Genomic DNA, 6,674 nt, shown 5'->3' with positions numbered 1-6,674 from the left:
TTAATCTTAGTCCAGATAAAATAGTTGCAAAACCACGACTCGCAAGTCTGGCAATTGTGAAGCAAGATCAATGGTTGGACCACTTCCAACAGACTGGCAGTATAAGATTATATCCTCATCTGCTACACCATATTTTCCTTGAGGCAGTTATATGCTGCTTCAATGTCTGGATATGTATTACACTCAGTGGGTTGTTCAATGGAAGAATAAAATGTGTACTAATATATGGTTAGGGAGAGCATAAACAATCTAAATTCAATGAAGGGCATAACTTGCTCCACAAATACCAAAGCAAATATGATACTGAAATGACAAACATTAGTTTCTTAAGATGGCACTTGATAGTTGTCTACAACTTTGACAAATCTGAATGTTCATTATTGACATACTTGGATTGGGGTGAGTAGTGATTAGTGAGTATTACTCATTCTACTGTATAGACCCTTATTACAGAATAGGAATAACCTGTTTTCATGTTCAATCTATTGTATTGTATCAGAAACTAATTCCACTAAAGAACAAGGGAATTGGGAGATAGGATATTATAACTCACATGAATGACAAGCACTGAACAATATACCAAGCCAACTTTATTGATGTTCTACAGCAAGGAGAGAAAAGATCTCCCACAACATACATGAAGGGAATGGAGACAAATGTGCCCATAGTTTTACAAGAATCAACTAAACATGGTCCTCTAGGTATTCCACAGAATAGAACATGTCCGTTGCACTCAAGAATATATTGAATTCTAAGGTAAATGAAGGAATTCAGAAATGGTGATGGTGTTCTCGGCGGTGATGCAGTAAAGTTGGAAGAATCTATGAGAAAAAACTTACTAAAATTATCGCACGGTTTGTTTCTTCCCTTCTGATTCAAGGACTTGGGCGCATTTTCTCCTTTCTACTTCAGCCTGCATCTCCATAGCCTGCCTAATCCCTGTTGGAGGAGTTATGTCCCCTGCATCGCCAAAATAAAAAATTTTAAAAACATTATAAGCAAACCATATATTATAACTCAAATTATTAAACATGAAAAAACAACACGTTGATCTCATAGTGGTTACACTTCATGCCCCAATCTGTGGCTGCCATTGATGCCACTCCTTTTTTATCTCTGCAGATGTGTGTTCACAACCTGAACGGGCTCGGCTCCACCGTGGCGGTCAGCAGCTCCTCCAACCTCCGACTTCGCCTTCCACCGGTCAGCCAGAGAGCCACCCACTGTTCCATAATCTAGACGATAGAGTGGCAGACTTAATCGGCTTGGTGGCTTCCTCTCCTTGTCCTACTGTCCCTAGCACAAGACTGAAGATTCCATCTCTCTAAGGCCGACAGTCCACAGCATGACAGCAGACAACGCTAGCCATTTTATTGTCCCACTGGTTTGTAAGTGTTCTCTTCTCCTCGGTTTTCCCCTTTCACTTATATGTTGATTATTCTCTTCTCCTCTCTTTTTATTAAGTTTGTTATATTTTTAGGTGCTGAATTGAGACAAATACTACTCCCTTAGTTTTAAAATAGTAGTTGTTTTAGCTCTGAATTTTTATGTCTATATTATGAACTCACTAATTCTCTAAAACCACTACTATTTTAAAACAGAGGGAGTATTTTAATCTATGCTTATGGTATAATATGTTTTAGCGGTATATTTTGTTGCATAATATCTTGGAGGGCTTCTTAAAAGTGGTCTGGGGCGTCAAAATTATAGAGCTCCGCCACTGCATCTACCCATAACATTGGTCCCTTGGCAGCCCAATCCCGAGAACTTCCACTATCGTATTCCTCTCCAACCATGCACATCAACTTTATATTTCTAAAATAAGCATAACCAGTGTAATAGCCTAACAAAGAAATACTTATTGACAAGAATAATGATCTCAAATTCATATGCATTTTGAAAGGCTGCTTGGCTAAAAAAGGGTGAAGCGTATCTTTGGTGTAATCACTTTTAGCTACCAACTAAGGTTATTTGTTCAAATGACAAGGCTAGTTAGTATGAAGTAAAAGGACACTACGTTTCATGATTAATTCAATGAACTGAGCCTAGTTCAGTTGGCTGACAAGGCGAACCATGTTCCTTTTTGGTCTTAATATAATGTTGAATAGTATGATGATGGAAACCTAGCTTGGTAAAGAAAATCTGGCCATTGCAGCATCGAACACGGAAACAAGACCATTGCTTGCATGTTCCGGATATCAACCGTCATCAGATGTTCAGCTCCTGGATGTTGAACCTGGTCCATTCCGAATTCAGTGTGGCACATCAAAACAAATCTAATATTTCAAACAGTTGTTCACAGAATCCATAAATGCATTAGAGAATGACATTTGACTTTGAAAGTTTAAGCCTTGTTCGATGCACCTAACAAGAAATAGGAAGCAAAGTTTTAATTGAGAAATTATGCAAGAGATCAAGTGAGAAAATAATAGGGTGTTTGGTTTGAGGAATAAGGTAGTCCATCATCTTCTCATTCCTCACTATTTTTGTTTGGTTTGTGGAATGGAATGAGTTAATCCATCACCACCTCATTCCTCATAGTTAGTTAGTTAGTACTAATATGAGGAATGTGGTCATCCCACCAAATTTGAGGAATGAATCCATGATGCACCACCTCAATTTGGATGTAGTGATTCCTTAAACCAAACACACCCTAAGTGATCTGTTCCAGACAAGTATGCAATGTTATGTTAGAAAGCAGAAAATGGGTTGCACAGGCCTAACACTGATAGGAACGGTAGAAAGCAAATATGTTAAGAACCCCCAGATTTAACAGATAAAGAGAAGTACCTAATCACAAACGTATGCAGTACAAGCAGACCCGACAAGCACAACATCGAAGAATTCAAAAAAATTCTTTCCGAACTGTTTCTCCACATCTCTAACCACATCAAATGGTGTGGCTGGGGCCTTATCGCAAAGCGCGATGAGTCTCTTCACTCAAGCCGTAGGTGCCAAATCAGGTTTTCCCAGAATTTGAGCGGCCTGTTCGAAATCCACTGATCCAATGTTACATACACTCCAATCAAGGAAGAGACATTATACCATAATCCGATGATTCAAATGCACCCTAAGCGGCCAAGCACATCACATTAATCAGCACAATATAATTGCAGCTTCTGCCAATCATGAGAAAGATAAACGATCGAGGGTGGAGGAAATCGAAGGGGAGGAAAGCACAAAAAAAAGAGAAAACAAAGCACGCCAACATTGATAAAGATTCCGCCAAGCTCAAAGTAGAGGGAGTACACCTTCTGGGCGCGGAGCTCGTGTTGCTTCTCTCACATGGCCTCCTCCTCGCCATCATCCTTGAAGAACCCCGCTCGTAGCTGGAACACATGCACCAACCAAAAGCGCTCGACAATTAAACCCTTCGCAGGTCACCTCAGCGCATGCGCATATCGACGAGCACATCAAAGGCACACCACCAACCTACCTCGTAGATGGTGTAGATGTCTGCGGCGCAGACCCAGAACTGTGCGGAGCGGCTCTACAGCTCCACGGGCGGAGGTGGTCGGAGATGCTGAAAGGGAAATGTGCCCTTAGGCCATTTCTAATATATTTTGGTGATTAAGTGTCCAACACATATTGAGTGAGTAATTATGTGCCAAATGATGAATGAAGTGTAAATCAACAAGAAGGTATGATTCTATACTTAGTACATTGGTTTTGGTGTACTAATATATTTGTCTAAGTGCTAGAATCAGTGAAAAGAGAAAAAGGAAAGGGCTTGGCTGAAGCAGCCAAGACTCAGCGTAGTCTAGCACACCGGACTGTCCGGTGGTGCACCGGACAGTGTCCGGTGCGCCAGGCTGGCCTCTGGCGAACTGGCCACTCTCGGGAATTCATCGGTGGCGTACGACTATAATTCACTGGACTGTCCGGTGGTGCACCGGACTGTCCGGTGAGCCAACGGCCGCCAACGTAACGGTTGGCCGCACAATCCGCGCGCGACGTGTGGCCCTAGCCAACGGTCGGCTGGGGGCACCGGACTGTCCGGTGTGCACCAGACAGTGTCCGGTGCGCCAACCAGCCTAAAGATCCAACGGTCGACTGTGCCAGGAATGGAAGGAGATCCGCACCGGACATGATACAGTGGTTGTCTTGTGGTGCACCGGACTGTCCGGTGCGCCACCCGACAGAAGGCAAGAATTCCCTTCCTTGTTGGGTTCCAACGGCTCCTAGCTGCCTTGGGGCTATAAAAGTGACCCCTAGGCGTATGGAGGAGTTACCCAAGCATTCTTTGATCATCTCTAAGCACCAAGACTCCATTCTCGCGCATTCAATTCTTTGAGATAGTGACTTGAGCACCATTTGAGTAGAGAACTCCTCGAGTTGTGTTGTGAGCTCAAGTTGTGGCTTTGTGTGCGTGATTGTGCTCGTGCTTTGAGTCTTGTGTGTGTTGCTCTTCCCACCCTTACTTGCGTGCTTCTTTGTGATCATCAATTGTAAGGGCGAGAGGCTCCAAGTTGTGGAGATTCCTCGCAAACGGGAGAGAGTATAAGAAAGAAAAACATCGTGGTATTCAAGTCGATCATTGGATCACTTGAGAGGGGTTGAGTGCAACCCTCGTCCATTGGGACGCCACAACGTGGAGTAGGCAAGTGTTATACTTGGACGAACCACGGGATAAATCACTGTGTCTCTTGTGCTTGTTTTCTTTATGACTATTGTGTTTTACAAGAGCTCGGTCCTTAGCCACTTGATTCCATTGTGCTAACACTTAACCAAGTTTTGTGGCTACAAGTATTTGATTTTTATAGGATCACCTATTCACCCCCCCCCCTCTAGGTGCTCTTAATTAGTATCAGAGTCGTTCTCTTCACGCAAGGGACTAATCGCCCGAAGAAATGGATCCTAAGGGAAAGGGGATGGTGGTCAACGACAAGACAAAGGAGTCCATCGTCAACGAGCCAAGAGATGATAAGCCCTCGGACTCTGGCTCGAGTCATAAGAAAAGAGATGGGAATAAGAAGAGGCGCATCAAGAAGATCGTCTATTACGACAGCGACGAATCTTCTTCTTCCCCAAAAGACGACGACGACGACGAGAAAAAGAAACCGGTTAACTCAAACTTTTCTTTTGATTTTTCTCGTATTCTGTTTAACTCCAATGCTCATTTACTTTCGATTCCACTTGGGAAACCTCCGCACTTTGATGGAGAAGACTACTCATTTTGGAGTCACAAAATGCGTAGTCACCTATTCTCTCTCCATCCAAGTATTTGGGAGATTGTTGAAAACGGAATGCTTTTTGATAGTACTGACAACCCCGTCTTCATTAATGAGCAAATCCATAAAAATGCACAAGCTACCACCATTTTGCTAGCATCCTTGTGCAGGGACGAGTACCACAAGGTGAGCGGCTTGGATAACGCCAAGCAAATTTGGGACACCCTCAAGATTTCTCATGAGGGGAACGACGCCACCATGATCACCAAGATGGAGTTGGTGGAAGGCGAACTGGGAAGGTTCGCAATGATCAGGGGAGAGGAGCCAACGCAAACGTACAACAGGCTCAAGACCCTGGTCAACAAAATCAGGAGCTATGGAAGCACGAGATGGACGGACCACGACGTCGTCCGACTTATGCTCAGGTCCTTCACTGTTCTTGATCCTCATCTTGTGAACTCAATTCGTGAGAATCCTAGGTACACAAAGATGACGCCCAAGGAAATACTCAGAAAGTTTGTAAGCGGGCATATGATGATCAAGGAAGCAAGATACGTTGATGAGGCATTGAATGGCCCAATGCCCATCTACGAACCTCAAAGTGTTGCTCTCAAAGCAACAAGCAGCAGGGAGGCGCTACCTAGCAAGGTGGCACAAGTTGAGGCGGTCGGACTAAACGAGGATGAGATGGCTCTAATCATAAAGCGCTTCAAGACCGCATTGAAAGGACGCAAGGAGTACTCAAACAAAAACAAGGCAAAGGAAAAGCGCTCCTGCTTCAAATGCGGTAAGACTGGTCATTTTATAGCTCAATGTCCCGATAATGAAAATGACCAGAGGGAGAAGAAAGACATGGGAAGAAGGAGAAGAAGAAAAGCTATAGAAAGGCGAAGGGCGAGGCGCATCTTGGCAAAGAGTGGGACTCGGACTGCTCGACATCCGACTCCGATGATGAAGGACTGGCAGCCTTGGCCTTCAACAAATCTTCGCTCTTCCCCAACGAACGCCACACCTGCCTCATGGCCAAGGAAAAGAAGGTGAGTGTTCGAGATTCCCCCAAGTACTCTACTTCTAGTGATGAGGACTCTAGTGATGATGAAGTAGATTACACTAGCTTATTCAAAGGATTAGATAGAGCTAAAGTAGAAAAGATAAATGAGTTGATTGATGCCTTGAATGAAAAGGATAGACTGCTAGAGAGGCAAGAGGACATTTTGTATGAGGATCATGACAAATTTATTAGTGTTCAAAAGTCTCTTGCCTTAGAGATTAAAAGGAATGAATTACTAGCCTCTGAGTTATCTATTTGCAATGAATCTATTTCTGGCTTGAAGACCTTGAATGATGATTTAAATGCTAAGCTAGAAGTAGTTAATAAATCTAGTCCTTGTGTAGAGCAAGTTGTGATTTGTAATAGGTGTAAGGATTTCGATATTGATGCATGTGTTGAGCACCTTACTTCTATTGCAAAATTAAATGATGAAGTGGCAAGTCTTAATGCCC

At 43.3% G+C, this 6,674-nt stretch overlaps 1 long non-coding RNA gene across 1 annotated transcript; it reads right to left on the bottom strand.

Moving 5' to 3' along the window:
- Window positions 1–568: 568 nt before the first annotated feature.
- On the bottom strand, window positions 569–3,542 carry LOC118473397 (uncharacterized). Its single transcript, XR_004852790.1, has 2 exons — window positions 3,437–3,542; window positions 569–3,329 (listed from the first exon to the last, which is right to left on the bottom strand). It is a non-coding gene; the product is annotated as an uncharacterized lncRNA (long non-coding RNA).
- Between the last annotated feature and the right edge of the window lie 3,132 nt (window positions 3,543–6,674).

Source organism: Zea mays, chromosome 9 (genome assembly GCF_902167145.1).
Source record: "Zea mays cultivar B73 chromosome 9, Zm-B73-REFERENCE-NAM-5.0, whole genome shotgun sequence".
In the NCBI taxonomy this organism is placed as follows: Eukaryota; Viridiplantae; Streptophyta; class Magnoliopsida; order Poales; family Poaceae; genus Zea; species Zea mays.
The sequence above is the reverse complement of the archived record's forward strand: the minus strand, read 5'-3'. Positions and strand labels throughout refer to the sequence as shown.